The sequence below is a fragment of the Pectinophora gossypiella genome, chromosome 18, assembly GCF_024362695.1.
Source record: "Pectinophora gossypiella chromosome 18, ilPecGoss1.1, whole genome shotgun sequence".
Taxonomy (NCBI): Eukaryota; Metazoa; Arthropoda; class Insecta; order Lepidoptera; family Gelechiidae; genus Pectinophora; species Pectinophora gossypiella.
In genome coordinates this window covers 8,963,526-8,990,729 of record NC_065421.1, presented here as the reverse complement: position 1 = coordinate 8,990,729, position 27,204 = coordinate 8,963,526, and the positions used below count along the sequence as shown (strand labels likewise).

The 27,204-nt window shown below is 38.0% G+C and overlaps 1 protein-coding gene across 2 annotated transcripts in view; it reads left to right on the top strand.

The window, feature by feature from the left end:
- Positions 1-27,204, top strand: part of LOC126375124 (hemicentin-2-like) — a 171,523-nt gene that overhangs the window by 104,109 nt on the left and 40,210 nt on the right. The window lies entirely within an intron of this gene.

Below are 27,204 nucleotides of genomic sequence, written 5' to 3'. Positions count from 1 at the left end.
GATTTAGTGCATGCAACGTTGGCTCGAAGAGGTAAACAATAACGAATAAGTAAGTACATATATAGCCTATCCATCAAAACCACAGCGAAACCATAGCAAACTGTGATTCGAAGCGATGTAGCAACGCCGAGAAATCTCCTAACTTTACATAAATATCCTTCACAAAAGGCGACTCCACGTCGAGCGGTTAGGCTGTAAATAGTGAAACTATCGACAGGTCGGCAGCTCTACCCGCAATCTCATCTCTCATTTGGTTGCATGTTTTTACAGTATCAGCAATCGTCTGTGGAAATCAATCTTGCTGCCGGATACCGTGCAACCGCAAAACATACCAAAGTTCTGACCTCAGGCCGGTATTTCCGAGTTTTTTGCCGATACCATCACTTTACCATGCTATCTACCCGTAATCGGTCTTCCCAATCAGTACACGGAACCCCAAATTAGTTTTAATTTGAAAGATACAAGTAAAATGTTGGGAATGGATTCTCTTATACGATCTTACCTTGCATTTTTACAGTAGAATGAAATGAAGAGAAGAGAAATCGGCATTTCAGAATGCAAATGGAATAATTCCTTACTTCTATCGTGTGGGTTGTGATGTGAATTACCAACCTCATCAACCCTGGTGTCAGGGTTATTATTGATTCCTTACTTTATTAATAAATACTTAAGTAATAAAAATAAGTAGATACAAAAAAAAAACAAAATTTAATAAATGGAAAAATTGCGTCGATATAAGGACTAAGGAATATACGTATAACTACTTACCTACTTGAAATAAACGGAACTGTAACTTATATAATATAACGTTATTACTTGTTTAAATAGTATATTTAAGTATTATTTTTGTAACGTATACTTATTTAAATTGTAGTAGTCTAGAATATCGTGTCAGGTTTACTAAACGCTACTACCGCCTACAAACCTATATACTATTTCAACCACTGCCACTAATTACAAAGTTACAACCCAGACACCAAATGAACCAAATGAGAGTTTATTGTGTCCCAAAAAACAATATCTATGAAAGTTTCGCTTCTTGAGATAATTAATTAGAAAGATAATGATTCAACTCAGAGAAATTATAGTCGGGAGTTGGCGCTCGATTTCCCCTCTGCCAAGAACATGGACGATAAGTTAGTTTTTGTTATTTTGTGTAACGATTTCCTTTTTGTTTGCGTTAATAGTGATAGCGTTATTTTCTTATGACTGTGACGACTGCCTCATCTCTATGACTCTGCTTTTGTCACCTTTAGATATGTTTTTATTTAATAAGTGGATCAAACACAACTCCCTCAAAAAGGCGCAGAAAAATGTAATGTAAACACTGACATCCTACAAACAAAGTTAAACGAGGTCTATGAGTATAAAGCTACCCCAAAGCTACTCTCATCTATGGGTTCCCTGAGAAAGTCTCCAGTAAAATACCGATATCTGTAAATCCTCTCCGGGTAGGTAAGCAGACATTTAGAATAAAAAAGCGGCCAAGTGCGAGTCGGACTCGCCCATGAAGGGTTTCGTAACAGCAAGTAACATAATATAAAAGTTTTTTTCGTTCCTATACTTGAGTTGATTGAATGAAAAGTAAATTACGGTTTACGATTTATGATGTATTAAAAAAAAAACTACTTACTAGATCTGGTTCAAACCAATTTTCGTTGGTAGTTTGCATGCTAATCTACATCATATATTTTTTTTAGTTTTATCCTCCTCTTATTTTAGAAGTTACAAATTTACAATAAGCTACATCAAAAAAAAGACGTAGAAAAATGACGCAGTTTCAGTTCAGACGGTGCAACGGACCGTGTGGCCTCGCTTTTACAGTTTTATTGTACATTTTTAAGGGTAGTCTCCAACTAGTTAAGTCAGTTACTTTTTACTAAACGTCAAAACACCAAATTACTATGAAAGTATGAAAACGCAACCTGTGACGTCATAGAAAAACGTGACAAAATGTCGCACTTATTATTACATGTTTCTTTATTAAAATTCATAAATAACTTAAAATAGAAAAAAAAGAGAACATTAGTGTCACCTTTAGATCCGTCTTTTTTAGAAATTACAATTTTATAATTTGTCTTTGAACTAGGAAACTACCCAATTCAAAATACTGAATAGTTTTTTCATTGTTACAAAGTTTCGTATAGCATTATTGTCTGCTAATACTATAATGCGTATATTCTTATATATCGTTGTCTTATGGTTTTGAAAAATCACATTTGATGTTATTTTCTTCAACAAACCCTCCATTTCTTTCAATCAATTTCAATACGTGTAAAAATTAAGACCATAACTTACCTGGATTGAAACTAGCTTTTCTATTGAGTGGTTTTGTTAACAAAAATCACATTATAATGTGATTTATTACACGTGATTTTCATGATATATAGATTACAGTCAAGTACATATAAATATTAAAACACTCTGGATGATAAAACGTAACAGGACTTTCAGAACCACATTTTTTATTTTCAACCCAAAGCAAACGGTACGCTCTTCAACTTAAATATACGAACATCAAAGAATAATATTTAATGTCAGACTCTCGTCTCCAACAACTCAAACACAACCTTCGGTCTCTTGAACCTTGGTATTTCCACCTCATTGATAAATGGAGAAGCTTTACATTTGCTTTGGAGAAGAATTCATACTTCACAACCGTTTTTGAAAAGGTTTTTGTATAGTCACAGTGGTTCAGCGGCTTGGTTATCAAGGCGATAAGGCCGCCATTTGCCATGTACGGTCACGACCATTAATATGTATACACTTTGGTACCATGTCACATTAACTTTTTTGACAAATTGTACTGTAATTCTCACTAAATGTCAAATATGTTAGTGCGACAAAGTCCTAAAGTGGGTACATTATATTGCTCATAACTGTACCTAGTTAATAATAATAAATTCATTTATTCCAGAGTAACATATCCATATCTAATACATTGAATTAAATTAATACAAATAGCATTCAAAGTTATCATTATGAATTTTACAAAAAATAAATTAAAATAGTTATTTTATCCCAAATGGGGTGTGGAGGCTTTGCCAGAGCTCGTGTAGGGGGCTGGCGGGCAGTTAAGAGTTTTTTTTTTGTATTTATTTCCTTTTATTATGGTGCAATATTTTTTATTTATCAAACGGGAGCATTGGTGAGGTGTGCTGGGGGAACAGAACTTACACTTTGAGTCTTCACAGTTTTCTGGAATATATATATTATGTTTATAATCGTATATATATACTACCTATCACGTTGGTCCAACAGAAAGCTCGGTAAGGTGTGAGTACTTAGTTCGTCTATCGATCGATGCACCTCTAGCTACCCAACTAATATATATTCGTGAGCATTATGTTATGTTTAATAACGGCGGTGTTTCTCGGACATGTAAAATTCGAGAGAGAGATTGTGTATTTTCTAACTCTATAGATAACAATTAATGTTATGGGCGATAGGCACCCTTTGCGCTATAAGGTTCAACATAATATCCATCTTAACACTTCGTATCAAATAGTGGCTGCACGTTATCTTTGATTACTTGTGGCTCTGCTCACTCCATTGGCGGTGATTATAGGCGTCCGTTTATGTATGTTTAAAAAATAAACTTTCGTAGTCGGACGTGTCGTTTTAGGGTTTTATAGATTATATATATATATATATATATATATAAAATTTTATAACAAAAAAAAAATCGATATCCGTTATTGTTTTATCAGGAGCGCAACGTGATGACGCGTGAATATACATACATGCCTAAACTCTCGCCTATTTCCCACCGGGGTAAGCAGAGCCTATGGAATTCCATTGGCTCCGATCCTGACACAATTCTCTTTCTTTCTCCACATTCATCAATCGTTTCATACACGCACGCCGGTTCAGATTAGATCTGAGGGGGTTAAAATGGCCACATTGAAGTAAGAAAGCAACATTGCTATTTGACATTTTTTGCATTGCGCACTTACATAAGTAAGTGCAAATGTCAAATTGCAACATTGCTTTCTTAGATGAATTGCTTCGATGTGGCTATTTTAACCCCCCTGAAACTTTTCTAAGGATATCTCCAATTTGGAATAATTTATTTTGGTATTTTTTGTTGATTTTTATTGAATTTTTTTATAAGTAATCAATTTTATTTAAATAATAAAATACTGGTCATAATAGCAATCAAAGAACGGGTTTATTTTCAAAAAGGCTGAAGGCTGGTTGTGGATTACCAAAGATGTCATATCTTGGGTCACAATTTCTGCATATTACAATAGAGACCCACTTAGTTCAAGGCAGGCACTAACGAACGGATGTCCCTACGTTTCCCTTTTAGGCCGGCTAGCGGTTAGACGTCAGCGGCGCCTAATCATGGCAAAAAACGGCCTGGAAATGAAACGACATTAAATCACATAACACAAAAGCATATCTCCATGTAGACATCCTGAGATGGGCCTTTTTTCTGAGGCAGTAACGTATTACCTTGCTTCTATGCTGTTCTGGGAGCAAATAAAAAACATAGAAAACGTTCAGCTGCTTGTCTTCCCGGGCATGTCGTAAAAACCGACAGAGGGATTGTGTCATCTAACATGATGGACTAATGTTATGGGCGATAGGCTGATCCCTTATCACCATAAGGTTCATCATATCCAGCTTACGAGTTACGACATCGTATCAACAGTGGCTGCAAGTTGTCTTTGATTACTTGTGGCTCTGCCCACCCCATTAGGGATTACGGGCGTGAATTTATGTATGTATGTATGTATGTACAAGACCTGTTCCGTATTTATCCAAACTTACAACACTAGCAAGGCATGCGCAACATGATAAAATTACCGTTCGATTCAATAAACATTGTCGCAATCGATTAGTTTGCTTTTTCATTGCAATTGGATTAATCAAAGTTACATCCATCGCAAGATGAGTTAAGTACCCTTCCTATTAGACCAACGTGATAGAAAATTCAATAATATTGTACATCACATAATTACGATCTCCAACTTAGTACGTACTACCAATACAGCTCTGAACACTGCACTTTCAGTCGTAGCAAATCAGACACGTTCATTGTTCAAAATCTTTCACCGTTACTTTACAAGCCAATGCTCTCGGTTAGTAGGTACCTGCCTTTAGTTCGAGCTTTACAATTCTCTAAAGGAAAATTGACTAAAATATATAGGAGATGGTCCCACCCTTTATTGCACGTAAACTTGGTCTTGAAAGACTTGTCGTACTGGTTAACAAGCTAAAAGTTTTTCCCGGATATTTGCCGAGTTTCCGAAGTACTTAATTACGGTTCCTAATAAGCCAATTTGAAGTTTCAATTTAGCGTGCCTTAAAGTAGGTACGTGTGTAGTATTGTCTTCCGTATGACAGAGCCCTCAGCGATGCCCATTTGTCCGGCCAAGTAGCTAATGCCGTCACACGCCACCTCTACACTGTCGACGATTATATGTAGATGCTTACGGGCGACCACGATCAAATCCGTTCACACAAGATCACCGAGTACTTTGTGTTATACATTTTCCGGAAATGATATTAACTACTTGGCCGGACAAATGGGGACCGCTGAGGGCTCTCACCCGGTACACAATTTAAAACAACAGGTCTGAGGGTGGCCAGTTGGGCGCGCACCTCAGCTCACGGCGTCGTCTGAGAGGTTATATATAAAAGATCTAATCGACCCTAATGGACGGATAGCGGTAAGCGCAGAATAATAATAAATCTTCGACCCCGCCGGCGGGGTGATAGACCGTGCACATCAAAATGATGAGACAAATCTATAATAATAATAAAAAAGTTTATTTAGGTAAAATCTACGATACACATATACATTTACAACATTAAAATATATACACACACATTAAATTAATATTTAGTTGGAAAACATGAAGATATATGGGTGCCGCAGCTCACCAAAAAAGGCCAGGGTTCAGTGAAAATTTACCCAGAGGGCAACACTGATTTTCAACCCACGCCGATTGGCGAAAATCTACAATAAGTCACGTGAAAATAAAATCTTTTGTATGATAAAACCGCATGATTTTCCACGAAATATTGGATATTTATCAGAACCAGACCTTTCGACTTCGTCCTCCAACCACCAATCTCACTTGTATTAGTTTGGCGTCCTTTTGTCCATTCGTCTTGATACAGAACGGGATATCACTATTTGTATTTTCTATCGATTTTAGTTTCAGAAGAAGATTGAACTCAGAAAATGAATTGCCATTGCTATTTTAAATACATACATACATACATAAACTCACGCCCGTTATCCCGAATGGGGTGGGCAGAGCCACAAGTAATCAAAGACAACTTGCAGCCACTGTTGATAAACCTTATGGTGATAAGGGATCAGCTTATCGCCCATAACATTAGTCCATCATGTTAGAGGACACAGTCCCTCTGTCGGTTTTTACGACATGCCCGGGTCTTAAGACAATCCGCTGAACGTGTTCTGTGTTTTTTATTTGCTCCCAGAACAGCATAGAAGCAGAGAAACTACTGAATTTTAATTACAAATCGAAATCGGTCGAAATCCGTTTGTCGCAGCACACTGTATTACAAATCCACTACATAACAGTACGGTCAACCATTTTTAAAACAGCCGTTTTGTAATACGCCGGGTCTATAATTAGGCGGATTGTCATTGCTACACGTTCTACAATATGGCGGTCCCCGTTTACCCGCGTCGGACTTATTTAACATTGTACTTAACATAATGTAACAAAATACAGACACGTATTACATTACGGCTAGCCACGTTTAAGAATGTATATTCCGTTATTCAATCTGGCTAATTGACAATCCGCCGCATTACGAAACGGCCTGTTTTAAAAAAAAACCGCTTGCTTTTATCTCTCTCTCTCTCTCTCTCTCCCTTGCGTTATTCCCACATGGTGGTGGGGTCTGCTTTCCGAGTCTTTTGCTTCCACTTTGTTCTGTTGGACGTATCGTCTGCGGAAACATTGAACAAAGGTCTTTTTTGATGACATCTGCCCATCTCGTTTTCGGTCTTCAAACGGCTAACTGTAATCTAGCTGCATGAGCAATAAGGCCGCCTGTTGTGCTTTTCTGTATATGTCGTCCTTATTTCTGTACTTTGTGTCCATTGTGCTCAATAAAGTGTTTTATCTATCTATCTATTAATACGGTGGATTACAATCCGGTTGCGACATGTTCATGTCAACATTAATATAAACTTGGGTTCATCACCTGTCACCATCATGATTTGTTTTCATTGTAAGACTTTGTGCAGACGTGTATAAACTGTTTGTATGAAAATAACTCCGCTTTTATAGAGTTGAGCACAAAGTGTTTACGCGCCGTCAATCTGTCACTTCCAGTATACACTGGCCTATGATGACCAGAAAAGCAATTAATGAAATGAATTCAAGTTGACTGCGACAATCAATGATATTAAATGGCCGAGGGTTATGTACACTTTAGTCAATAAATATTTTTAATTAAAAACAAGCACGAGTTTTAACATTGGAAACCCTTTATTGGCTATTAAATATTGGCTTTAATTGCTTTTCCCATTTAAATAGCCTTGGTAGTTGCTACCTCTTGATTTAGCAGAAGCCTTGATGAGACTACCTGAAAGATCTAACACTGTTTACCTGATAGGTTTCATGCCCATCCAGGGTACCTACTAGGTAAATCCTTCGACCATATTGATCAGACGCTTGATAAAATATTCAACATATTCTAAAGTAAAGTCGTCGTTTCCTCGTCAGTACAGTCATTAGCAATATCATTTACCCACTTTAGAACCCTGTCGCACTATCATATTTGACATTTAGTGAGGCTTACGGTTTAAATTGTCAAAAAAGTTAATGTGACATGGTTGCAAAGTGTATACATATTAGTACTCGTGAACGTACACGGCCTCTGGTGTATGAGCTTTGGGCTCACGATCCGGAGCTCCCGGGTTCGAATCTTGTTGGAGACAAATCACAAAAATCAGTTAGTACTTAGTCGGTTCCCGGGTACTGTTTACTTTGGTACCTAAGTAACTGGGCGTGTGCGAGCGGTGTTGGCGGTTTTATCAAAGTTTATTATTTAGCAACGCATTCATAAACTGACGCATTGAAATGTGATGTTGGAGGAGGATGGAAAGAATAAGTTGGATAGAAATGGTTACTAAAGGAAAATGGTAAAGGAAAAGAGCCAATTACACACACATACATACATAAACTCACGCCTATTTCCCACCGGGGTAAGCAGAGACTATAGAATTCCATTTGCTTCGATCCTGACATACTTCTCTTGCTTCCTTCACATTCATCATACGCGAAGAAGAAAAAAGAAAAGGAATGGAAAGAGGTAAATATTGAGAGTTATTGAGGACAGAAGAGGCAAGATGATTAGACACTTACTAAGACACGACAAAGGGAAGCTACAAGGAAAGACAGGAAGGGGAAGACCAAGAAGAGCTTACATTGAGCAGAATAAAGAGAAGGTGAACGTCGTGTCTTGTAAGGAAGTGAAAGAATTTTCCTTTGATTGACAAGAATGAAAAATGGTACACTTACAAGAGCGTGGCTCCTTAAATGAATGATGATGATTGATAAACTATTATTCCCAGTATACCCCCACAACCCGCACACTCACCTGATGGTTACTCTACCGTCTGCGAACATAGACGTCTTGGAGCTGCCTTTTTTACTGTTTGATAGATTTTTTTAGGCGGTCTTTGCAACTACATTGTGAATATTTTGTCTACAAACATAAAGACACACAACTTATCTCCCACTAAGGTAAGCAGAGACTATGGCCACCATTTGCTTCAATCCTGACACACTTGTCTTCTTTGGTTTCTTCCACATTCATCCACGTTCATACACGCACGCCGGCTCATAGTATTTTGTCTGTAATGTAAATCAATATTACTGATACATTTTTTTTGTAAATATGAACTAAACATTTTTATATCAGTGTGAACACAGCACAAATTGCTAGACTCGAGTGAAACTAACAACCATTATAAAGATTTCTATAACATGATTGATGGTTTTCTTACGATGTAGCCCTTAACCGATTAGCATAGTAAACTAGCAGTAGGTATCAATTACTGAACCAGTTATATAGGCTTACGCTGGAGTATCGACATAACTTACAAATTGTGCATAATTATGGCACTGCCTGCCTGTATCTAACACTTCGAATCGTCACTTTGCGTAAATTAAAAATCAATTTACAAACACAATTATATAAAGTCATATTTGCATGAATACATAAAATAACTTAAACAGCCTATATATACGTCCCACTGCTGGGCACAGGCTCTCAATCAACCGGAGGGGTTATGGACCATACTCCACCACGCTGCTTCACTACGGGTTGGCGAACGTGTTTTATCGGCTAATAGCCGGGACCAACGTCTTAACGTGCTCTCTGAAGCACGGTATCATCTTACTTTCTCGGACAATTTGTCAGGCAAAGTCCACAAAGTAATTTCGACAATGTCCCCATCGGGAATCGAACCTGGACCTCCACATCGTGAGCCTAACGTTCTAAGCACTAGGCTACGGAGACTGTTAGCGTCAGAATTTGAATTCAGAATTGAGTCCTTTATTGTTATTTTACTCATAAATAATAAAATTTGAATTCAGAACTAAGTTTAGTGCGGAATTCAAATTCTGATACACGATAAATCTAATAATTGATGAATATGCAAATTAGGAAAGCAACTAATCGGAAATGCATTAATTACCGAGAGATATTAAGACAAGGAATTTCCACACAGAGATGAAAAACCTATTAAATCATGTTCCATAATATTCTTTCTTTTGTCGATGGTAGAACACACAATAAGTTTGTGAAGTATTACCCAGACCCGAATCAATTTATAAAAGTTTTTGTCTGACAAGTTGGCTTTCCGCGATTCTGTATACGCCATGCGCTAATAAGGATTATAACCATGAGTTTGAAAGGTTGTTTTAATATGACGTTTATATAAACTGACATAATTACCGGCACGAGTATAAGATTTAAAAGGATTTTATAAATCCCCACCGATTATGGTAAAGTTGTTAACATGATGATGGAATTCGGGATCAGCAAAAAAAAAAAATAGGTTAGTCAGAAAAAATTATAATATTAAGATCGAGTCATTAGGCAGTACTCGATCCCATAAACGATTTCTATAACACGCCTGTGTGCTCAGAAATTTTAAACTTCAGCTATTTAATTTTATTTAGCTGCACTATGGCCCTGATTCCGGCAGACAGTTTTTATCTCAGGACGTCCACCACCACCTTATGATCATTTCGACTAACATCCTTCTTGCTTTTTTGTAATTGTTTTAGTGGAAATAAGATATGATATTGTTGTCTTTCTTTTTGTGTGTGGCGTCCTTTCATAATAAACTATTTCTATTCTATTCTATTAGACACCTCCTAATTTTATTTTAAGTTATACCTGTCATTTTCTTATCCGAAGAAAAGGAAAGGGACAGATGATTGACATATGTTAATTTTAAAAAGAATGAATAGCCCGGGCGAATCAAATAGGTACCTCGCCACTGGACCACGAAGGCCGTTAAATGGCAAAACTAAAACAATAGTTAGTAACATAGGTCAGCAGGAGCAGAGCCCACACTTAAGTAAAAATGTTACATGAGCCATGCCGGGGGCCTTAAGCGGCCAATAGTAACCCAGACACCACGGTTGATGAGGTCGATCTTTGACTTCACAACCCACCTGAAAGAGTTTGTAAATTCAATACACTACTTTCAGTGAAAAAAATGACAAATACTTTTAAAGAAGTGAAACATTTAAGAGTATACGACGCTTTTACATATTTATTATGCTTAATACATAACGGGTTCTGAATAAAATATTAACGTTATGAGACCAGTCTAGAGTCTAGGCACTAGCAATAGATAATACTACGTACAGAAGGGTAACTCGCCAGACCCGCACCGATACCAGCTTGATACTAAACTCACCGGGGTAAGCAGGGACTATGGAATTCCATTTGCTACGATCCTGACACACTTCTCTTATTTCCTCCACATTCATCAACCGTTTCATACACGCACGCCGGTTCAGAGTAGATCGATATCAGCTCGATGCGAGCATGATTTACCTAACCCTCAAGATGGAGGCCGCTTTAGCCTATTTAAGCTGCGAAACGTTGAGGAGTAAGGGAACGTGCAGACTGTCTAGCTCGCACGCACAGAGCAAGGCGACAGACGGTAAGAACGAAAATTTTATATGCAGTGTCCGCGCTGCGGTCTAGGGTCAAATTACCGATACGAGACGTTGACTCCTAAATCGCTTTCATGTCAAACACATCAATGAGAGTGCTAAACAAGTTTTTTTGCCGATTTTGTTACCGGTTTGATAACATAATTAATGTGTTTTTTATCTGACCTGTTATATCCTTTTAAGTGTATAGGTAGGAGGTAGTTAAATTCTCCGGCCAAGTAGGTAATGCCATCTGCGGCAAATCGACAATAAGTCACGTCAAAAAAGAAAAAGGTAGTTAAATTCCAAGTTTTATAGAATAAATACGAATTTTATCTTGTTCCATTATAACTTGTGACGCAGACAACATAACACATTGTGATCCCTAGTTTAGTGAGGACATTGCAGGCTGATCAGGGGGGTTAAAAAGGCCACATGGAAGCAATTCATCTAAAAACAATTCAATACAATACAATACAAAAACTCTTTATTGCACTTAAATCACATAAAAAAATAAAAATAGTATTATAATTAAATTTTGTAGTACAACAGGCGGCCTTATTGCTAAGGTAGCAATCTCTTCCAGGCAACCTTTAGGTATAGGATATGAATTTAATGAAAAGTGTAGCGGGATAGACAGTGCAAAAAAAGAAGAAAAAAAAATTACTAAGTATATTAAAAACAATACATAGAAAGCAATAAATAATGATTATAATAATTATATAAATACATACATACATTACTATGGAAGAAAGGAAACCATGACAGTTCCACCTACCTTATAAAGAAGAAGATGTAAGAAGAATGGAGTAGAAAAGAAAAGCGTTATAAAGAGGAGAGAGAGCTGAGAAAGTGCTGCTTGACTTGCCCTTTGAAAGCATCCAACGACGGTGCCCTTCGAATGGATTCAGGCAAAGAATTCCATAACCGAACAGCTTGCACTGTAAACGACTTTGCATAGAAATTAGTGAAATGGGAGGGAATATTAAGGGAGAGGTTGAAAGAGGAACGAAGGTTAAACAATATTGCAATTTGACATTTGCGCATATAAAAGTAAGTGCAATATTGCTTTTTTGGATGAATTTCTTTGATGTGCCTTTTTTGGTCCCCCAGATCACCCGATTGTCCGAAAGAAGCGTGATCTGGAGGGTACGTTAAACAGTCCGTCCTGAGTCCTCGCTTAAACGAGCAACGTGCTAGGAAGTAACACATTAACATGCGCAAAACACATTGGATTTCTTTTTTACTCTTGGTGTCTTTCTATAAAGAAAAAAAAGGAAAGGAAGGGAAAAAAAGAGTATTGAGAAGGGAATGTTAGTTTGGTTTAGACACGTAGAGCGGATGAAAGATAATAGAATTGCAAAAGCGGTATATAAAGCAAAAGTTGATGGTAGGGCTGGCAGAGGAAGACCGAGAAGGACTTACATTGACCAAATAGGAGATGTCCTTAGAAAAGGTTTAATACGAACTACTAGGAACCGGCGTTCGTGTATGAAGCGATTGATGAATGTGGAGGAAGCAAGAGAAGTGAAGCAAATGGAATTCTATAGACTCTGCTTACCCCGGTGGGAAATAGGCGTGGGTTTATGTATGTGTCTTTCTATAAGACTATCGCGCGATAGAGAGATATATTTTTAAAGACATGTGACTGGGTTTTAGCATAACGGAATCGACGGTATTTTCTAAACTTATTTACTTTCCTTACTGTATTACGTCGACAGACAGACTATGAATTTATAACAATGTACCTAGTAGGTACCTACTACGTGTTCTAAAATCAATAAAAGAAGAAAATAAGTTTTTCTCATAAATTTAATATGAACGCGATACATGTAGACAGTAGGAAATTTTACTTAATAATATTCTTTGCATAGTCAAAGTTTATGAAGCCAAGTTTAGTAATAAAATTTTATTGTTGTTTCCTTGGTTATCGTTAACTTTTATAGGTACTTACTTATTTGTATAATAATAATTATTACACCCACCGCCATGTTATGCTTACATTGTACTTAAATACTTACACATACACAACGCACTGCCCTCTGTCAGGTTCCAGGTTATAGTCCCTGTGACGCGCTCCTTCCGTCCCGCTTTGCCGTACCGGCTCCCATCGTTACTACCTAAAATACCATATTTGTGCAATAAATGATTTGATTGATTGATTGAAACCACAATAAATCACCTTGTTTGACCAACACTGTAAAGTAGCAATGAATATGTATGGCTACCCTCAATCGAGACTCGCTAGCCGGCCACATTTCACAATTAACTATAATTAGCTACAATCATGGACAAACAAATGTATCACGTAAATACACGTAGTGACCAGTAGCACCCTAATTTGCTAATTTCTAATGTTTTATGCAAACACATGTTTTTTTCATTAGCCGGTTTGATAGTAATAGTCTACAAAACAGTCTACAATACAATTTCAGTTACTTATAATTTTGACAAAATACTCTTCTTATCGTGTGGGTTATGAGGTGGATTACCAACCTCATCAACCCTGGTGTCAGGGTTATTATTGAGCCGCCAAAGGCCCCTGACATGGCTCATGTAACGATTACATACTTACATCAGTAAGTAGTAACCGGGACCAACAGCTTAACGAAGCACGGATCATCTTACTTTCGGACCAAACACTAAAATTTTTTTTTTTTGACGTGACTTATTGTAGATTTTCCGCAGATGGTATTAGCTACTTGCCCGGACAAATGGGGAGCGCGGAGGGCTCTCCCGGCGCAACACCATCGCAATACCCAAATCGTATAAAAATTTCAACAAAATCTCTGGTGGTTTTTCAAAACATTCTTCTGGGCCCATCAACGTAAACTTAGGACCTAGGCTTATTAACGTCGGATTAAAATATGGACCCAGGACCTATATACAGGGTGTTAGTGACATCGTAACGAAAACTTTGAAGGATGATTCAGACCACAATTCTGACCATGATTCTTAGTTGATATCAAGGTATTGTTTAATTATTTTTTTAAATTTACTTTTATTTGGTTCGATACGGATGTTCTCAGGCAAATTATTCGGCCAATTAGGAAATGTCATTTGTGCAAATTAAAAAAATGCTTTGCATTTTAATGACCATCTCTATAACGTAGTGGTTATATCCTTTGACCATCTCCACAAAGCGCAGAATCAATTCTCGCTCGGTGGAACGTAATTTGGTCCCATGTTCTGTGATTTTGCCGATATCCGTACATCGTATCCGTGACATATAGGTAGCTGCTACCTAGATATATAGCTGCTACATTATACGGCATCGTGTAGCTTTGTTTATCACCTAGCGCTATTATATATGTTGTGGCCAGATCGTAGAATTGATCATTTCATAATGTGTTCGACCATTTCATGAAATGGTCATATTTCATGAAATAGCCAACTTCAGTTGACGAAATCATTGAAACGTCAACGTTTAATAATATTTCCATCAACGTTTGGCTATATCGTTAATGTAGGCGGTGTCAATGTTATATAAAATATACCGCTACGAACTATTTAGTAACCGGTCACCAGTATATCGCCCGCCATAAATTTATCACGTTAGACGCGACATGATAGTAGTAATCGTAGTCGACCTCACTTACGAAATGCCAGGACAGCTTCGGAAAAAAATGTATGTTTTATTCTTCTTCTATCGTGTTCTTCTTCTTCTTTTATGGTTGTGAGGTGGATTACCTCAGCAACCCTGGTATCAGAGTTGTTATTGAGCCGCCAAAGGCCCCTGACATGGCTCATGTAACGATTAGTCACTTACATCAGTAAGTAGTAAACTTTTGTAATTACTATAAATGTGAAGTGGCAAAATAATCAGCATTTTTTACTACAGTCTACGACGTACATACATAAACTCACGCCCGAAATCCCTAATGGGGTGGACAGAGCCACAAGTAATCAAAGACAACTTGCAGCCACAGTCTACGAGTGGGGAAAGTAATGAAACCACACGCTTCTCACACATTTTCACTCGTCCCTACTCGCATTACATGCGACTTAAACAGCTGGCGAAGCCGAGGAGTGACCACTATACACCTCTGCCAACCCCTTCAAGGATACAGGCGTGATGTTAGTACTACATATATAATTTATTCTCTACGCATAATCCTGACCATAAAGCTGTTTAATTAAAACTTTGCAAATAGGTAGGTATGAAAGCATTACCAATTCTCTTTTTAAATTACCTATTCAATTTCCCAGAAATTATAGTTTGTTTTTCCACGATACGTTTTATAACTTTAACAGCTTTAACAGCTTTTGTTTCAAGTTAAGCCAAGTATCCGCAGCTGGAGCTGAAAGATAAATCAGAAGTTGAATATGAGTTGAAGCACACTCATAAATAAACGGAGATAATGAGAAAACGCCGCTTAACACCGTAATATGACGTATGGTTCCAGAGCCCACAGTATAGCGAAACTTATTACAGAAGCGCCTGTTCACGCCTGCTTTCCCTATTGTGGTGAACAGCACCTATCCACGAGGCATGTACTATGCCAATTATAACTACAGGACTGTCAATCTTTATTTTTGACCCCTCGCCTTCAAACCACGTTCGAAAATATACATTTGATATTAACTCAGAATAATGAGCTGAATCATCCTCCCCAGTACTCGTTACGATGGCACTTACACTCTGTAAAAGTACGCAGACAGTCATACGAGTACGTATGGGTGTTAGTGACATCGTAACGAATACTGAGGGGGATGATTCAGACCATGATTCTGAGTTAATATCAAGTGGAATTTCCTGTCGGAAAATTCATGAAAATTTTAGTGTTTTTTAATCTTGCGACTTTAAAATCCATTTGACACCGTAACAAATACTGAGGGCGATGATTCAGACCATGATTCTGAGTTAATACAAAGTGGAATTTCCTGTTGGAAAATTCATGAAAATTTTAGTGGTTTTTAATCTTGCGACTTAAAAATCCATTTGACACCGTAACAAATACTGAGGGCGATGATTCAGACCATGATTCTGAGTTAATATCAAGTGGAATTTCCTGTCGGAAAATTCCACCAAAGTCTTTTTTTAATTTTCCGTTCTATACTTTTACGATGGAAAATTTCACTTGATATCTATTCAGAATCATGACCTGAATCATTCCTCAAAGTTTTCGTTACGATGTCAATAAATGTGTACCCATTTCACGTAGCACATTAGTACTGTCATTTGCAGGACAGGTGCATATTTTCGCACGCGAGATGAAGGCGGGCGATTCCAAAAAAGGCCCCGATAGTGTTACCCGTTATTTATTCCAAATTCGAAACCACTTAATCCGACTTTAGTGAATCTGAACTCGGTAAGTATGTAAGGAAAAAAAAGTTACGATAATTCTAAAACCATTTCGAGATTTATTTCTCTATTTTGAATTCTCAAATCAGCCGGATGGTGTTTATTTTAGCAATAATTATGTATTTATTTGACCTTAATATGACTTCTAAAGGTAGTCTGTTTATCCAAATTATCGTTGCCAAATGCCGTTTATAATAAATATAATTTAATATAATCTGTCATAACTAAGGTAAGCTGTCATACGAGTGGGCAGTTAACAAACTTAATGAAATAACATCAATAATAATGAGGATCGCTAAGCCCCATCATGTTTATTAGAAGCATAAACTATACAAACTTAATTCAAGAAATTAAAATTAACGAAATGTTATTTCTTATTAGGGTACGGGCACGAGCATTAATATGTATACACTTTGGTACCATGTCACATTAACTTTTTTGACAAATTGTACTGTAAGTCTCACTAAATGTCAAATATGTTAGTGCGACAGAGTCCTAAAGTGGGTACATTATATTGCTCATGACTGTACTCTTAGGGCCCGCTCACAGTTTAAGCATAATTACCCTAACAAAATGGCAATATTAAAATTTTAATACAAGCTAAGCAAAGGCAAAGGGTAAAGATCATTCAGGCTACTTTTAAAAAATATATTTAACAACTGCATGAAAAGCAAAAATATTCAAATTAGTTTCTTATAATAGCATAGCGTTTCATTTAAAAATATAAAAAAATGCCTTCAATATATATCTTACATAACTAATTCATGTTTTGATCATTGATAATTAGCATCGTGGTTTCCAGGATTTGTGCATTTGCGCCCCTATTACATGGGACTTAGACAGAGCTGGCGAGGAGTGGGGAAAACACGTGAATCTATGTTTATGCGTCATATAACATCCATCTACTAAAACTATTTACATTGAGAATAAACATATAGACATTCCACTCGGCGTAGTAGGCAAATAAATAATGCGGGTGTATTTATATCTGAGACCCGCAACGTGCCTAAATAGAGTGTATTCTAACCAAAAGGGACCTCAGCAATCCTCACATTTACATTCCGGGACCCTTGGGGTAGTTTACCGAGGTACAAGAGGCACCTATCCATTATTAACGTACTACCCATGTGTAATGTAACTTCTGAGTAATCTCATACAGGATGTTAGGGGCATCGTAACGTAAACTTTGAGGGATAATTGAAACGATGATTCCAAGTTAATAACAAGTGGAATTTTTCGTCGTAATTATTTAAAAACACACTAAAATGTTTATAAATGTTCCGGCAGGAAATTCCATTTGATATCAACTCAGATTCACGGTCTGAGTCATCCCCCTCAGTATTCGTTACGTTATCACTAACACCAATACGTACTCGTTAGCCATCTGTACGTACTTTTAAGGGGTGTAAGTGACATCGTAACGAGCACCGAGGGGGATGATTCAGCTCATTATTCTGAGTTTGTATCAAATAGATTTTTCCATGGCAAAAGAAGATTTGAAAAAAATGACAAAAAAAAAAATAAAAAATTGCACTTAATATTAACTCAAAATCATGAGCTGAACCATCCCCCTCAGTATTCGTTACGATGTCACTAACACCCTGTAAGGCTACTTGTAAGGGTGCCTTATGTAAGTACCTACCTAATTTGGTATAAGTACCTACTTAATAACTAAAGGTAGGTGGGCAATAATAAACCAATGCCAATCGGGTCCTAAGAGTTTGCTTACCACGGCATACGACACGACCACCGCTATCTCCTGAACATCACTTAATAAACATAAAAACAAAAATTGTAACATCTGTGGTCCAGTAATTGAGCGTTGTGCTCACGATCCAGAGGTCCCGGGTTCGAATCCCGGTGGGGACAAATCACAAAAATCACTTTGTAATCCCTAGTTTGGTTAGGACGTTAGAGGCTGATCGCCTGATTGTCCAAAAGTAAGATGATCCGTGCTTCAGAAGGCACGTTAAGCCATTGGTCCCGGTTACTACTTACTGATGTAAGTACGTAGTCGTTATATGAGTCATGTCAGGGGCCTATGGCTGCTCAAAATAATCCCTGACACCAGGGTTGATGGGGTTGGTAATCCACCTCACCATCATCATCAATTTAAGAGCCACGCTCTTGTCGGTGTAGCATTTTCCATTCCAGTCTATCAAAGGCCAATTCCTTGACTTCCCTATAAGACACGACGTTAACCTTTTCTTTAATCTGTTCCATGTAAGCTCTTCTTGGTCTTCCCCTTCCTCTCTTTCCTTCTAGCTTTCCTTCTATGATGTTTTTAATGATCTTGCCTCTTCTGTCCTCAATAATTCTCAGTATTTGTCTCTTTTCCCTTACTCTTACTAGCACTTCCTCATTTGTAACCCTTTCTGTCCAACTTATTCTTTCCATCCTCCTCCAACACCACATTTCAAAGGCCTCGAGTCTCTCTCTGTCCTCCACCCACCTCACACTCCAGGTGTCAATCCACCTCACAATCCATACGATATATGAATTAGAATGCAATTCCGTAGTCGGGTTTTACTTTTTAAACTTATATTTTACTTACGTGCGGTATTCACTTGCGGTTGGCTCGACCATTATACCTCTATACGGCGATACGGCTCACAGCCAATCACGTTAGTTTATCGTTAGAAACCTCAGCGAGGTGTGGGCACTTAGTTCATCTTGCGATTGGTATACACTGACTACCCTAATTGGGATAAACGTAAGCTTATGTTATGTTATAAATATTTTATCGCGACCATGTGTTAGTAAAAAATTTGGATAAAACTCTTATACCAAGTGTGGGCTTACCCACTCAAATATTCTGGTCTGTCTGTCTAAAGTAAAATTCACAAGAGAACCGAATCGTCATAGTCGTAAGGTTTAATTTTTTTTTTCGTTTAAGTATGAATCTGACTGAAAGAAGAGAAACAAATAACTTCTTCTTTCGAGACGATGATGATGACTGAATTAAAAAATAAGCCTAGGGTGTATTTAGCTAGCCCATTAAATATAATGGGCTAGCTATATACGTCAACAGATCGGACTTTTGGTGTGGTTTCTTTTTCTGTATATTGATTTCCGTGTGGTTTCTGTCCTGTGTTGAATGTTCTGTCCTGTCTGTATCTGTGGTGTCCGGGAATAATAAATGTTTCTTTATTTCTTTTTCTATTTTAAAAATTTCTATCATTATCATCATCATCAGCCCATTAACGTCCCCACTGCTGAGACACGGGCCTTCCCTATGGATGGATAGGGAGAACGGGCCTTAAACCATCACGCGGGTCCAGTGCGGATTGATGGTTATTAACGACTGCTAATGCAGCCGGGACCTATGGCTAAAAAAAACTGTAATTTAAAAAAAAAACAGGTTTCTTACACATGACCGAATGTTCCGGAAAGGGTTTTTAGGTCAAGATAGGAAATATCGGGTGGGTCTCCAGTTGAGATCGTAAATACTCACCCGTTCAATACAATGGCAATTCAAGAGTGACTCGAATGTTCTCTTATGAGTTCGCAAACTTCGCTTTACATACCTAGCAATTTTTACCCGACTGTGACGAAGCTATTTCCGTTTTAGTTTTCTGTCGGACTTGGGGTAAAGGGAAATATAGAATGCGTTTGGCTGCTTTTATTTAACAGTGTAACTTTATTTTAAATTTGCCCCAGATAGTGTTCATAACATAACATAACAAATACTTCATTGCAAAAACAGGAAAAAACAAAATACAAAACAAAAGAGAAATAGAATGAGTACAATAGGCGGCGTTATTGCTAAGTAGCAATCTCTTCCAGGCAACCTACTCACTACGGGGCCCGATGACCTATAATACAGGTTTCCACCTAGTATAGGCATCGGCCCTCCACAAAGAGATGCTGTACTCTTAACTATAAGTCAATTGTTACTGTATTTGTCTTTTTGTGGATTCTAATAATAAACTTTACTTTACTTTACGGTATTCACTACTTGGCCAGACAAATGTACAATGAGGGACTTTCCAGGCTACGTTCGTTAAAAACAATATAGATGGCGCTGTGAAGGTTTTCCTTCGTTTAACCTTCTAATTTCATGGATAACAAACATATATATATACATCTTTTGTGTTTATTTTTAGGTATAATTAACGACCCATTTTATTACAGCCAGGCACAAAATAAAATAATAAAAAAATAAATAAATAATTTAGTAAATCTTTATTTAAACATCTCATGCAAAAGATCTCTTAGCTGTAAGTTAACTTTAAGTATCTTAAACATACCTAATAACATTAAGCGAACTCCACTCCCACAGACAAACCGAGGAATTGGTTTTGTGGGGTTTTTATTGTACCAATATTTTCTGTATTTCTTATAAAAAATAAACATTTTACTTACTTACAATTACATCCTCCATTTATGATTATTCCAATCGAAATGAACAGAAGCAATATAGCAAAATAATTATATATTTAATGTGATCCAAATAACAAGCAATATTTGTTTTTATATAAAAACATGCCTCTGTTATATTTTTGAATAATTATGTAATTATCAGGTTACCTCTGAACATCGCCGTCTATATTATTTTTAGGGGACGTAACCTGGAAAATCTCTCATTCAATTCAATTCAATCCATCATTCCATTAAATGTTGAGTGCTAACAGACACCAAAGGTCGGTAGATATTTTTTACACGATTTGTTACTTTAGTCGGCAGCTACAGCCTCCTTGATCTAGTGGTTAGAGCGCTAGGCTCACAATCTGGAGGTCCGAGTTCGATTCCCGATGAGGACATTGTCGAAATCTGTGAGACTGTCCTCTGTTTGGTAAGGACATTGCAGGCTTGAAACACCTGATTGTCCGAAAAAATAAGATGATTACCCGCTTTGGAAGATATTTTAAGCCAGCAGCAGCGTGGTGGAGTATGCTCCATACCCCCTCCGATTGATTGAGAGGAGGCCTGTGCCCAACAGTGGGACGTAAATGAACTGTTTATTTTATGTTATGTTACTTAAGTACAAATAGAGAGCTGTGAGTTCTCGCTTTACTAGGAACGACACCTGCGCTTGCGACTCAACACACTATCGACGTATGACTAGGACGATAACAGCAGTTGTCTCGTTTAGGTCGATAGCGTGTGACGTGTCGCAGGGACTGAAGTGAAATCTGATAAGTTGAAGGGGTTTAAAGAGGCCATCTAAAAAAAAATGCAATATGACATTTGCGCATGTAAAAATTAGTGCCTTTGTAAACCCCCCAGCTATTCGATCTTTCCGATCCGTAAAATTTCTATTTCGTTTAACACATTATGCTACGCATTACCACAGTTCATATATAAAGATCTTACAACATAATTGTGAATAATTTAATTTCACATTTTCATAATAATCCTTTCACTGAATCCTTGGCACGTGTATGAAATTCAAAAGTAATTTCCATTATGTTGTCAGTTTTATGTATAAATATACTATAGGGCATTACCACGGTTACATAACATAACACAACATAACATAACACAACATAACACATACTTTACCGTACAAACAGGAAATAGAAAGAGTACAATAGGCGGCCTTGTTGCTAAGTAGCAATCTCTTCCAGGCAACCTTTAAGTATAGGACATATTTAATATTATATAATATAGCGGGATAGTGCAACATAAGAATACTTGTACACAAATAACTTCTTAGGTGGATTTAATTATTAACTTTGATTTCCTTTTTCTTAATATGGACAATAACGGGAGAATGTACCTACCCCTTGCGGTATACAGGCGTGATGCTATGGTATGTGTTGTATTATAACTTTTACGTAATAGTATATTAAATACTTATTTAAGTACTTGCCGCGCGGCGCCTGGCCATGGAAAACTTTGTAAGTAGGTATCTGATTATTATTCCAGCCAGGACCTAGAAGTTAACTGAGGGCTTCTAGAACGAATAGAACATTCCCGCGAATGTATCATTCCCGAGCGTAAAAAGGTGCAAAACATATGTATAACTTATAACACTTATGCCCTACAAGTTAAAGATCCCTAGTTTGGTTAGGACATTACAGGCCGATCATCTGACTGTCCAAAAGTAAGATGATCCGTGCTTCGGAAGGCACTTTAACTTGTACTGTATAACTTGTAACATATTAATACTTGTATGTGTGTTTGTTACCTAACTTTTTCGCAGATAAGACCAGAGTACTTATTAAAAATTTAAGCAACTTTGGCAAAGGCCGATCTTAGGATGGGTGACCACAAAAAAAATAAAAAGTTTTCATCTCGAGCTCCTCCGTGCTTCGGAAGGCACGTTAATCCGTTGGTCCCGGCTGCATTAGCAGTCGTTAATAACCATCAATCCGCACTGGGCCCGCGTGATGGTTTAAGGCCCGTTCTCCCTATCCGTCCATAGGGAAGGCCCGTGCCCCAGCAGTGGGGACGTTAATGGGCTGATGATGATGATGACTTATTTTACTAAATTACTATTATAATATAAGGACACAATAGTAGTTAGTAATTCGGTTAGGACGTTACAGGCAGAACACCTTACTGTCCAAAAGTAAGGTGATCCGTGCTTCGGAAGGCACCGGTTACTAGTTACTGATGTAAGTATGTATGACCTAGCAGTCTTTTGTCGAACGATCATTACGATGAACATAACAACTTGTTATTGTTTATGTGAGGTTAGTTTGAAAAAAAAAAGTTTATTCAGGTAAAATCTACGACACACATACATTTTTATTTTATTTTTTTGCATATATTTTTTATTTATTTTTGACTGTTTTAGATACTAAAACTTACTGCTGTTTGAATGACAAACGAACTGAGGAGACTGGTGCCGAGACAAACCGTATTGTGACTTATTGTAGATTCGCCGCAGATGGCATTAACTACTTGACCGGACAAATGGGGAGCGCTGAAGGCTCTCACCCGATACAACGTTTAAAACAACAGGCCTGAGGGTGCCCAGTTGGGCGCGAACCTCGGCTCAGGGCGTCGTCTGAGAGGAAAACTATTTGAAAGAATTCATCGACCCTACTGGGTCGATAGCGAATCAGTGGTTTACCTAACTATGTAATACTTTAATGATATAAATAAATAAATAAAAAATAGTTTCACTGACATGAGTCGTGTCAGGGGCCTTTGGCGGCTCAATAATAGCCCTGCTCGGTTGATGAGGTTGGTAATCCACCCCACAACCCATACGTTAGAAGTAGTTATTAGTCCATTTAGATGTCCTAGAATATTCTAGACTACCGCTATTATTACGACAGGATACAATTATTCTCCATCAAGACTTAATATTACCTCTTCATTGTTCACCTTAGCCCCTTTATGGCTGTAATCGTCTGGCCACTGTACCTAATAACATAATACCTTCTAGCAAGCACTAGTATTATACTGAGCACTTACAAATAGAATACAAATACTTATAAGTATTATACTAGCTATCTGCCGCGCAGTCTCTAGGTTTCTATATCTATGTGGCAGAATATATTGAGTAGTTTCCTAGGTCAAAGATAAATTATGAAATTCTGATTAAGTACTAAATAAAGACAGATCTAAAAGTAACAAAAAAAGTTTTCTTTTTTCTATTTACCTTTTTTTTTTGTTTTCCCCGACGGGTAAGGCAAAGGGAACTATGCCCATACAGCCATGTCTTACGTATTTTTTTCCTTGATGATTTATGAAATGATGAAAGGTGATGATGATGAAACCTAAGCCCCCACCCTCGGAGTAGACTCCTACTCCGAACCCCAAACGAATTAACTCAAAAGTGCGCATAAACTTTCGAGCTATGAAGCGGCTTCCTGACACGAAGCGAAAATAGGCAGATACACTTTGTTTATTGAATACTCCGATATAATAACACTCGCGAATGTCTTCCGACTAACCTAATGCGTTCATTAACCACAAAACACCACTTCGTATATATTATTTAGATTATTCAATGAAGAAAGCACCTGTCCCGTTCCCGTTTCCCGCCAAAAAGCCTTTCTATTTAACTTATTTACGAATTTTATTAAAGAAAAATGTCATTATAAATGCGACATTATGTCACGTTTTTCTATGCAGTCACAGGTTGCTGTTTCATACAAACTCCATAGTAATTTCGTGTGACGTTTAGTAAATAGTAACTGATTTGACTGGTTGGAAACTACCCTTACTGCGGCCAGTAAAATATACAGGCTATTAGTGACATCGTAAGGAATACTGAGGGGGATGATTCAGACCATGATCTAAGTTCTTTTGTGAAGTCGGCTAAAAAGGATTTACTAAACTGTATGGTGGTGGCGGTGGTATAGGTAATCAGCCTATGGCCCAGAGACTTAGTCCATCATTAGGGAAAAGAAAGGACAATTACCCACTGACAACTACATACCAACGTAACTAATATAATATGGTACGTTAAGTGTGGTTAAGCGTGTAGGTACACCCCAACGGTACCTTTTTGCTAGCTCTGCTCCCCAGGGTCTGGACGAACCATTTCAAATTGGACAAAAACTTATCGCAACATTCTGAAATGACTCCCAGTAGCATAACTTAATTAACCCTTTCCGTGTCACGTACTTTCATTAGAATCACTCGTCACGCGCCACAACTCGAGGTCACCGCCTCTATCGTCCAGTGGTTGAGCGTTGTGCTCACGATCCGGAGGTCCCGGGTTCGAATCCCGGTGGGGACAAATCACAAAAATCACTTTGTGATCCCTAGTTTGGTTAGGACATTACAGGCCGATCATCTGACTGTCCAAAAGCAAGATGATCCGTGCTTCGGAAGGCACTTTAAGCCGTTGGTCCTGGTTACTTACTGATGTAAGTACGTAGTCGTTACATGAGTCATATCAGGAGCCTATGGCGGCTCAATAATAACCTTGACACTAGGGTTTATGGGGTTGGTAATCCACCTCACAGCCCACACGATAGAAGAAGAAGACAACTCGAGGACTCTGGCTTTGACGGTCAAAGTGTCGTAACAACAAAGCTAGGTGCATACAGAAGCAACATTGGAAGCGTTCCGAGCACAAAATAAACAAAAATTGAAGAATATGCTTGAGAATGCTATTATATGTGAGGAGCTCGGTGGCGCAGCGGTAAACGCGCTCGGTCTGCGATTGTTGAAGTTAAGCAACTTTTGCAAAGGCCGATCATAGGATGGGTGACCACAAAAAAGTTTTCGTCTCGAGCTCCTCCGTGCTTCGGAAGGCACGTTAAGCCGTTGGTCCCGGCTGCATTAGCAGTCGTTAATAACCATCAATCCGCACTGGGCCCGCGTGATGGTTTAAGGCCCGATCTCCCTATCCATCCATAGGGAAGGCCCGTGCCCCAGCAGTGGGAACGTTAATGAGCTGATGATGATGCTTGAGAATAGCCCTCTGAAAAAATATTACTGAAATTAAAATACTTGCTTTTCTAACGTCTATGGCCCTTTTCCGAGGATTTTCTTGCTCCTCTTTCCTCGGCTATACAGGATTAAAGATATTCTTGAGGGATACTCTCAAGCACGAGTACGAGCTTGGAGCGAGCTTGATTTACCCCCCCCCCCCCCCATTAAGGGCCTATTAAGAGTCACTATAAGCCGTTAAAGAGTAATAAAGCGCGCGTTTAAGCTCCTTATATCTAGCTTTCATCGCCTCACTCTAATCACATTCAGGAATGTACAAAAGTAGTTTACAATGCGCTCAATAGTTATTATGTAAATTAATATTATTTACAAACAATAGCGGATTTGTTCGTGACTTTGTAATACAAAACGATCTCTTGTTTCGATTTAATCGGATTATCTGCCGTAGACTTGTTTTGAATCCGTAAAAGCTGTGTTTGCGACCAACACTTTTTTTATGGTAGGGTTGCCAACCGGGCTTTATTACATAAACATAACAGCCTATACACGTCCCACTGCTGAGCACAGGCCGCTCCTCAATCAACCGGAGGGGGTATAGAGCATACTCCACCACGCTGCTCCACTGCGGGTTCCTGGAGGTGTTTGGTCTAGTAGCCCGGGAACAACGGCTTAGCGTGCCTTCCGATGCACGGAATCATCTTACTTTTTCGGACAATCAGGTGAAGCCTGCAATGTCCTTACCAAACAAAAGACAGTCTCACAAAGTGATTTCGTCAATGTCTCCATCGGGAATCGAACCTAGACCTCCAGATCGTGAGCCCAACGCTCTAACCACTAGACCACGGAGGCTGTTACGTTACGTATGTACGTTGTCGCTGCCTACTACAATGAGAAATACGCGTGATATTATGTATGTATACTTTACTACAGAATCGTCTAAGTATATGCAAAATATGTAGTAGGTATGTAAGGGTAAGAATCAACGCGTCTGTTATATTTATAATAAATGACATTACATGTATTGAACACAACAGTAGTATGTTATTGGGCATTCTAGACCATCGAAGTGAAGGGATTCGCGAGAGCGCGCGCGATAGCGCGTTGGCGCTCGAGCGATCCGACTGAACGAAGAATAACATTCTCGCGAATCCCTTCACTTTGATGGTCTAGAATGCCCAATAACATTTTCGCGAATCCCTTCACTTCGATGGTCTAGAATGCCCAATAACATACTACTCACAACCTAATGTCAAATTATTGATACTTCTAATTCCTTTTGGCCTTTTTGCTACTTTTACAGGCTTTTAACTTGAAAAAACTATATAACTTATTGCCTTGCACATTCGGAAAATCTCACTTTAATACATAAAATAAATTAAAAATGTTTTTATTTCAAAACGGCCAAACTTTAATTTGTCAAAA